Source organism: Corvus kubaryi, unplaced genomic scaffold, assembly GCF_017639235.1.
Source record: "Corvus kubaryi isolate FWS band 111438036 unplaced genomic scaffold, C.kubaryi_AGA036_p1.0 133, whole genome shotgun sequence".
NCBI lineage: Eukaryota > Metazoa > Chordata > Aves > Passeriformes > Corvidae > Corvus > Corvus kubaryi.
In genome coordinates, this window is record NW_024580667.1 from 15,700,209 (window position 1) to 15,709,680 (window position 9,472).

At 42.7% G+C, this 9,472-nt stretch overlaps 1 long non-coding RNA gene across 1 annotated transcript; it reads right to left on the minus strand.

The window, feature by feature from the left end:
• Window positions 1–1,343: 1,343 nt before the first annotated feature.
• On the minus strand, window positions 1,344–7,932 carry LOC121669178. Its single transcript, XR_006017634.1, has 2 exons — window positions 1,673–7,932; window positions 1,344–1,560 (listed from the first exon to the last, which is right to left on the minus strand). It is a non-coding gene; the product is annotated as an uncharacterized LOC121669178 (long non-coding RNA).
• Window positions 7,933–9,472: the final 1,540 nt, after the last annotated feature.

The following is a 9,472-nucleotide window of genomic DNA, read 5'->3' on the forward strand; positions in this document are numbered from 1 at the left end:
TGTATTTAAGATAAAGAAAATGGTGTTGGACATTTGGAGAACAAAGCTGCTTCCAAGGGACTACCATGCTTTAAAAATGGGGGCAAACAGCAACAATAAAATAAAACAAGGGAAAGAGAACCACCAATTTGTGCTTGTGTCCCTGCCTCCAACCTGATGTTAAAGAGTACCCACACAAGAGGAGCCTCACACCACTTCTGCATAAACAGTTTGCGTATTTCCACACTGCCTCCTAGATTCCTCCTTTTCCTTCCTCCCCACTGGTGCCCACTTGCGGACTCTGCTTCTTGTTCGTCTCAGCCTCTCCTAGTTCACCCCAGCCCACTTTTATGGCTCCCACCCAATCTGCTCCTCAAGTCTTTTGATTCAAATTTCTTTTTACTTGGGTCTCCTAATACTTATATACAGCTCTCTGCCTTAGCATTTGAGATCCACTTGTTTCCCTGTCTACTCTCTCCCTGCTCCCACTCTCAGGTGGGTGCACACGTGCATCTGTCCTTATCTCCCTGAGGCACCTTGCTGTTGATAATCCTTGCCTGCAGATCCCTGGCCTTGCCAGATCTCCTACCGAGGCTACTCCTCCAGCAGGGCTTTCAAAAACCTGTATGTGAGCTGTGCTTAACTAAGATTTACCCAAAGGGAGCCGGGAGAGGAGAAATGCTGGTGTGTTTATGGAAAACTCATGATAGTGCTACCCAGGCAATGCCTACTTCTAGACAAAACGCAGAACATGGATTTTTCAAAGGTACTGAATTCTCCATAGTGAAGACTGCCAAATGGCTGTCCAAAATCAAAAATAAAGAGCAATAGCCTTTTGGAAAATTATGTTTGTGTGTGTGTGTACATACTGCCCGTGCAGTGCCTGTCGTGAGTTGTACCTGCCATGTACAGCACATAAACAAAAGGCCCAGTACAGATAAATGAGATTTAGCAAAGCCTGAACGGCAGCTCCTCACTCGTAGGCAGCAAGTCTGCAGCAAGGAGAAAATCACAGGCAGCAGAGCAATGTCAGGCAGCATCTTCGGGGTCATTGTCCCACATGCTGAGGAACAGTGAAGGGCGATGAGTGGTGGGAGAGACCAGCAGCCGGGCTTGTTGAATATTGCTGAACCAGGAGATGAGCCGATCCACCACGTATTTTGAGGACATTCCCAGGACACTACGTCGCCTCCAGGAAAGAAAAGCAGCTTTACAGCTCTTCTGGGAGACAGAACAGCCCGGGAGTGGAGACTCTGGCCTCCTGCCAAAGTGAACCCAACGAGATCATGAGTGCTAATTCGTCTAATTTGAGGATCTATTTCAGCTGCCCGCCTCACTGCAGGCTCAAAGCACACTCTGAGAAAGTTGTTCAAGGACAGGTTTTATTGCAACAAGGGGTTGTGTTTCAACAACGCAGCCCGCGCTGTTTGTGAGGGGGAAGATGGAGGCGGCGCAAGGCTCGCTGGGAGCTGTAGTCCGGGGCGGGCGCGGGGCCGGGGCAGCGCCGTGGCCCCGCGGGGAAGAGGTGTCGGGGTCCCTCAAAGAGGAGAATTCCCTGCTCGATCCTTCCTGCGCAGCACCCTGGGGAACACTGAGACTTAGGCTGGCCGGAGAACAGGGGTGCCCGCGGCCTGCCCACGATCTGCTCCGAGCGGAGCCTTCACTGCCACGGTGTGTGTAACCTCAATTTTACCTCCACGTCTGCTGTTGCCGGGCTTCTCTCCGTACGTCCACAGGCAAACAGAAAGGTGACGGCACCCTACAGACATACCCACTTAGTCTTGCAGGATGCAATATGCACGGTGTTAGTTGCTGTTGTTTGAATCTGCCCTGCTTTTCATTGATTCTCCTGGGATCGATGTTCGGGTGCCAGGAGTGTATTTGCCTGGCCCACCTGGATTGGTGCGGTGCTGAAGCGGAAGGCACATCAGCCGAGCGCAGTAGAGACACGGCATGTTTCCATGAACTCCAGCACCCACACTGTCAGTGCTTCTTGTAAATCCCGGTGAGACTTCGGTTATACCTAAGCAATCGGTATTTTTTTTAGCCCTGCAATGAGTTCTTCAAAAACCCTCCTTCATTTTTTTTTTTTTTTTTAAGCTGGAAACGGCGAGCAGAAACTTTTAAGAATTCTGAGGGTATTTTGGCTTTATGAGGCTCTTATCACATTGGCCACATCAGAATCTCTTAAAACTGTATAACTTTCGTTCTAAACTTTTATTTAACAGCCATTGCCTTCATCTTCTCTTCTCTTCTCTTCTCTTCTCTTCTCTTCTCTTCTCTTTTCTTCTCATTTTGTTTGTTAGAAAGCAAAATTATTAGTTTTGGCATTGTTCAGAGCAAGATAGTATATTATTTTTTGCAGAGTGACATTCTTCTTTTTTGCCCACTCGGTTTTCAAAAGTAATTATAACCAGGAGTTTTAGTATTAGAATCATGGAAATTTCCCCATTAACATTACAGGACACTCAGAGGAAGCAGAGGATATCTACAATAAGCAGGAGGAGGAGGCAGTTAGAGTCAAAGCACAGCTCAAGAGAAAGAGACAGTCCTTTAAGAATACTGTATTGCATAAAATTCTTGCTGTATTGCGGTGCAGAGAATACAACTTCAGTGAGTGTCTGCACATTTAATGAAGCAATAACACAGTTGTCCTCTCCCTGAAGTTAATAAAAAATTAGCTTAACACCAACATAATACTATCCTTGTTTCTTTGAGATAATCCTCAAAAAGCTCAAATGGTGAATATTTAATAAGTGGAACATACTTCTTCAGGATCTCTAAACTATATATAGAGATATATAGAAGTATTAAACCATTTGCTTAATTTTATTAAGGCAAACCCTGTTGCTTAACTATTTGCTTGATTTTATTAAGGCAAACCCTGTTGCTTTCAAATCTTCTAAAGTTAATCCCTGGTGTTTACACTCATTTTGCTGTTTACATTGGCTTCATGAACCTTCAGTGTAAACAGAGAAAAAGAAGTAAGGATTCTTCCCATGAAACAGCTCAAGAAAGGAATCCTGACATCACTTAAATGAAGCATGCTTCCTGTTTCAACATAATTAAATTCTGAGATCTTAAAAATAAAAACAAAGAGTAGAAATAAACCACCCTAATTTACTGCAAAGCTGCAGACTCTCAGGGATAAAAAGGGCTACAGATGGTGAAATTATTGTTACCTATGAATGAGATTCCTCCTGATGTTCTTATTTGGGTGTCTGTTTCAGAGAGGTTTCAGCCAAAGTGATTGTTGTTTCTAGGGTCAAAACCAACATTTGTTCTGCACAAGGGAAAAAAGTCTTTCCTGGTTCTAAGGCCCTCAAGGGTTTCAGCAGGATCACAAAATCACAGAATATGCTGAGTTGGAAGGGACCCACAAGGATCATTGAATCCAACTCCTGGCCTTTCACAGCTCCATCCACCTGTGCCTGAGAGTATTGTCCAAATGATGGTGACCTTAGTGTCACATGTGCCTTCTGCCTACCCTGTGAAGGTAAGACCAGATTCTTGCAGCTGGACTATGTTTATAACACCGAAAAAAACAAGTGAAGGCACCTGGCTTTTTGGTCAAGTGCCAAGGCCTGACCAGATCCATTTTACTAAGCAATTGCTTCCTTTCCACAGACCTAAGACACAATCATTAGTATGTTTGTGCTTTTTTTGTTGGCTCTTCCTTTTCCTGAAAAAAAGAGGGTTATTGGAGTGACATTTTCATAGTATGAAGCTGAGAATGTGTCCTATGCCCTGGGGAGTCTGAAGGCAGTGTAAAAAGGTGACGCTGGGCACAGGAAGAGGGAAAAGGGGAGGCTGGTCAGCGTTTGCCTGGTGCATGCTGCCTGCTGGAATGGGCTGCACACTCACCATGTCCTGGTCTGGATTCTGTCTGAGACAGTGTGAGCTGACATGAGCCAAACCTTTTCCAGGACACATGCTTGCAGTTAAGCATAATGGCAATTAGCAGTCAAGTGCTTAAGCTCATTTCCAGACCCTGTTTTTTCTAGTGCTGTGGTCATAGCTTTAGAGTCCTTTGGGTAAAAAAACACCCCATGTTATACTGCATGTGACTGGTAGAGATGTCTTTAATTTTAGAAGGTCTCAGGCTAGGGTTCCTTGAAGAAGCTTAAAAAGTTTCTGCTGCTGGCTGTTGTGCCCCTCCACTTCCAGCTGTCCTGGCATGGCTGTGTGTGCAGTAAGGAGCCTAGTTGGAACATAGGTTGAGCAAATGTAGCTATAGCAAAGTTGAGCAGAAGCTTGGGCTGAAGTACAAACAATATATAGTGACAAATATTCTTAGAAACTAATCAAGACTTAAATAACTCCAGGTAGAGTTATGACAAAATACATATTACATTTCACTTCAGTATTTTTGCCTCAGTTCCTGTCTCATGAAATAACAATAATACTTCAAGCTAGCACAGAGCTAAAGCTAAAACTTTCCCACCTTTCTGGTTTAAATGGACTGTGAAGCAGTCTTGCAGTGTGAAATGGTGCTGGCATCAAGGCATGGGGCCTGCAGGCGTCCAGGCAGCAGGCTGTACAATCTTCAGGCCTTCAGTTGTATTTCCAGTTTTATCTTCAGATTTGCCCTTCACCGGCCCAAGACTTCTAGGAGAAAACATACTGAATACATTTATCCTGAGAGAGGCTTGACCACAGTAGCCGAGTGGGGTCAATGAAGCTGTAGAAGTACTTGAGGGGGGAAAAAAGGATGAAGTACTCATAATCACAAGTAATTCAAAGGGTGTTCATTGAGACTTTAGAAATGCTCATCCCCATCTGCATAGAATAAATACAAGGAAAATAGACAAAATTTTACTGGTTTCCTTCAGGTTCTGTCATTATTTTATGTTGCTATGGAGGGCAAAATTTGTAGGGGAAGAGGTAGAAATAAGGTATTTATACATACCACGTATCATGGAAATTATTTGTCTGTAGTAGAAAATATAGTCTGGGCATTAGGATTTTGCATGCTTTTCATGGGAAAGAAATGGCTCTCTTGGAATGCAAACCTCCCTCATTCCTGGCCTTCGCACTGTGACATCGTAAATAATTCAGCAAGCTGCTGCCCCAAAGTCAGGAGCTTGGAAAGGAAGAAAAAGATACAGACCTTATGCGTGCCTTGGTGACCAGGGAAGTGCTGAGCAAGGCAGGGTGTGTAAGAGGGCACGTGCAGTTCAGGTTGGGAGGGAACAGCTGAGGCCACTGCAGGAGAGTTAGGTGGGTGTTGTGTGGCTAATCAGATGCAGCCAGTGCCCAAGAGAGCAGAGGGCACCCCAATGCCCCAAGACTGAGGGCAGAAGAAGCTGCTTTCTGGATTTGTGGAGCACGGACAGGCTGTGCAGCAGCATGCATCCCCCAGATGTCAGAGCGGGTCACCCAGGCTCTCAGGAACACAGCCTTAGAAGTCTGCCCTTTCCATTCTGCAGTTCCATAGCACAGAAGTGTTTTTTGCTTTCTTCTTCTCTGTAAAGCCACTCCCTGGGTTTTGATGCTTGTGTTGCTGTAGAGCCCCTTGTAGTTGCAGACAGTCCCTTGATGCGGTCTGTAGAAAAGTCCTCAAGTTCAGGCAGTTGCACAGGCTGAGGTGAAATTCTTTACTTTTGGAGGGGGCCTTGGGATGCACACATAGCTCGTTTTCCTCTTTAATGTAACCTCTGTAACCCTAGCAGTCCTGCTCTTTACCGCCCCCATTTTCTATTTCAACACTTTTTACTTTTCCCTCTTTCATTGTATCACTTGTGATCCCCCATAACCATTTGGTTTTTCTGAAGTGTTTTTCTCACCCATTTTCCATTTTCGTAGGGTGGGGAGAGATGAACTAACACTTTGTTCTATAATGAAATGGGCTGCTATCTCTCCTGGCAAAGAACCTTTTTTTCATTCCCGTTCAATTTTCAGAAAAAAAGAGTAGCTTGAGAGCACCTCCCTGAAGGTTTCTAGTAGTGCTCAGGAAAGACTCCCAATAAAGGAAACTTGCCCATGCCACAACTTCTGGTCTCCTCTTGTAGCCTGCAGCTTCTCACACTTCCCACTCATTTGGTTGGAGTGCGTGTTCCCAGTAATGTTCTTCGGATGTAGGGGTTTTTACATGAGTCGGAAAGGGAAGGGTGAGAATATGCACAAGGTCAAGATTTTTCCTTATGTTTGTGTAAGAGCATAAAATGGCAATTAATGAAAATAAATGGTGGCTGATAAAAACAACAACTGACCAACCAACCAAAAACTGACTTTGTGCACTTATTCAAAGAGGCAGAAAAGTTGCTGTGAAGTACAGGTAAGCAAATTACACCTTCCCCTCTTGATCTATGAAATTACCTTTTTCAAAGAAAGGCATGTCCTCATGCTGCCAAACATACTGCAATACAAACATTCAACCGATGTACTGGTACAGTAAAGTCTTTCTTTTCATATGCCCATTCTTTTGCTAAGCTCTATTCTTCATGGTCACCTTATTCCAAAGTATAAAGAAGGGGAGAGACTTTAAAAAAGAAATACCTGAGATAACAAGATAAAATGTGGTCTTTTATTCTGTAAGATCACTCCATTGACACCTTCTGTTCCTCCTTTTGCTTCTTTACCTGTACGTTGAACAAGTCGGACAAAGCAAAGTTTCAGTCAAAGTACAGAGTGATACTGAAATATGATTTAGCATTCTTGAAAGGTTTGGCTGTTTCTCATACAACAGGATGTGGACTATACTTGTGGAAGATCAATGGAAAAAGTTACCAAGGTAACCTTTGGAAGACCCAAATAACAAGCCTGCTATAAGGAAGATGTATTTCTTTGAAGCATTCTTAACAGTTTTTCATTTGACATGACAAGAGCACTTAGGAATTATTTCTAGATGAACTGACAAGGAAAAATCCATATGGGGGAAATTGTTTCTTAACTTAACCTACGTTTACTCTTTTTATTAAAGAAAAAGTGGTGGAGATAAGGCCAATTTTAAAACTTTAAATTAACATTTCATGTTTTTATAATCTGCCCAGTAGTTCAATATTTTCAATGCTTTATTTGGCCCCTATGCTTTTGAATGATTTTTTCTTTTCATAATTCACAGAAGTTTTTTAGGCATCTCCTAAGTTATTTAGACCCTGAACATAAATTTCCCTAATTAAAGCATTTTTGGGATATGTATTTCCTTTTCTTCCTTGCTTGGATAACTCCAAAATTACTTTAGCTGTAAACTTGGCAAGCAGTTGCTTTGGAATAGAGTGTCATTTTTCTGAGTGTGCAAAAAGAAAATGCTCTCTGAAACAGTGAAGCACTCCATGCTCTCCCCGCATGACACATATTTGCAAAAGAGTACTTTAGTTTAGAATGGCAGTCCTGGTTTCATGGGAAATAACCATGAATGGCCTTTGCTATCCTCAGAGTGAGGATCTGACTGATGGCTCTTAGAAAAATAATTATAGAAAGGAGTGTAGTTCTGAAAGCAGTTATGTGTCTTCCCACATTTTCTTCCTATCTTCCCAAGCTGAGACAAATTATTGTGGACAGACAATAGCCCTGTCTACAGTTATAAAATAAAGGATATTTGGCATGAGGTAGAGGTCAGAGGTGGGCTTATGAGTCAAGGACTGGGAGTGGTGAGCAGCAGATGGTGTGGGAAAGAATTTGAGATGCCAAATCGATCTTTGTGAATTGACTTTGTGGTGTGAAATCCCATCCTCTCAGTCCTTCCTTTGCTTCCAAGCTCTGAGCGACTTGGAAACCAGTTCAGAAATAAAGTGCACAAGTTCTCCATCCTTTCTTCCCAGTCAGTCCATCCTAATTAATTTATAAGAAAGGCTACACAAACCAGTCTGAAAATGGGAATGGAAAAAATAAAGCTTTTGTTTTCCCCACTCTCTCATTGCCAGAGATTTTCTCCCATTTCTTAGAATACCACCCAGCATTCAATTCACAAAGTTGTTCACAATGAGCTTTCTGCAGGCTTCCCCTAATATTGTTTCACTGTGTATAAATACTGCTGTGAAAAGAGACTAAATGATGAAGACTGACTGCGCAGGCCGGTGGCTGGTCCTTCCTCCAGGAGGCAGGACCTGGACCTGCCCCTGCTCCAGGCAGTGTTTATTCACAGAGACTGAAAAGTGTTAAAACTGTCAGTCTAGCCTAGTCCAGCAGCTGGTGTCCACAGTAATTCCTCAGATATGGGAAGAGGTGGATTTAGATAGCTAAGGTAGAGAAACGGTCATAGCCTGGTCTACCACACCTCCAGTGAATTTTCTTCAATGAACTGAAAATAACAACTCTTTTCCTCTGATAGTTCTGTGATTTTTTGTCCCAAATCAAACCTATCTAATACCTAATATTTAAATTGTTTTCCTAGTTAACGTGAGTTTTTAATTTTTTTCTTTCTCTCAGTTTTAGATATATGATTATTAAAAATCTAGTGATATAAATGTTCCCACTGTGTTTTATAAGTATAATTGAGAGTGTAGTTTATGCTAATTTAAAGCAATTACTTCCTCTTCTTGATTACTCAGGCTGCTGTCACTGTTACATAAGGAATTAAAAATGTGGGTTTATATTCTTTCAAGCCTTGAGTAATTCCCTTCTCACCGTATTTATTTTGTGCTAAGTGAATGTGTCTTTGTTCTTTCTTGTCTTTTCTGCCTTCTGGTATTACTTGGTGTGCTCTGGACTAACCAGCCTTTCCCAGGAAAGAATGGTTCAGCTAAAGAACACACAGTGCCATTTATTTATTTTACCATTTGCAAATACAACTAAACAGAGGTAGTGCACCCTGGAAAGAGGAAGACGGAAGGCTTCTCACATGGTGGGCTTGCCTGTGTTCTTTGGTTGTTTTGCTGGAGGCTGAAAATTCAGCAAAACACATGATAAACCCATGTTTGAAATTCCCTGTTTTGTTGGAAATTAGGCACAAGTTGAACTCTGTTCCTATTCAGCAAAGAGTATTAACACATGCTGAAATATCAGTAGCTACTTTGGTGTGACAACACTGAAGGTGCCCGCTTTATCCTATCCAAAGTCAAGAGGTGAACATCATCCCTGTTTTATGTCCAGCATGGTTTCTCCAGGGACCCTCTTGGGCTCTTGAGGGCAGAAGAACAGACTTGAGGGTGATGGCCCAACTGTAGGGGGGACAGGACATTAAAGGACAAATTAATGTCCTAATTAAATCAATCACAAGTAGTTTACCCCTTCAACAAAGCTGTATTTGGTAGATACCATGCTATGAAGGGGTGAAAGAGGAATTACAGTCAGTATACGGTCAGTAGCTGCTTTGAGAGCCCAATGCCAGGATGAAGCTTGTCAAAAACAGTGGACCCAAGTCTGGAGAATATGTGAAAATCTTTAATGATGATCTTCTTGACAGCCTACTAGGAAAAAAGAAATAGATGAGATACCTTGGAGTCAGCTATCAGAAGTATAAGATGTGCTATGCTTCTTTTCCTTGCATGTGCCAACTAAGAATGACTAAAGGTGGCTGGTAAATCAGAGACCTTCAAGTCCCAGGGGAGCA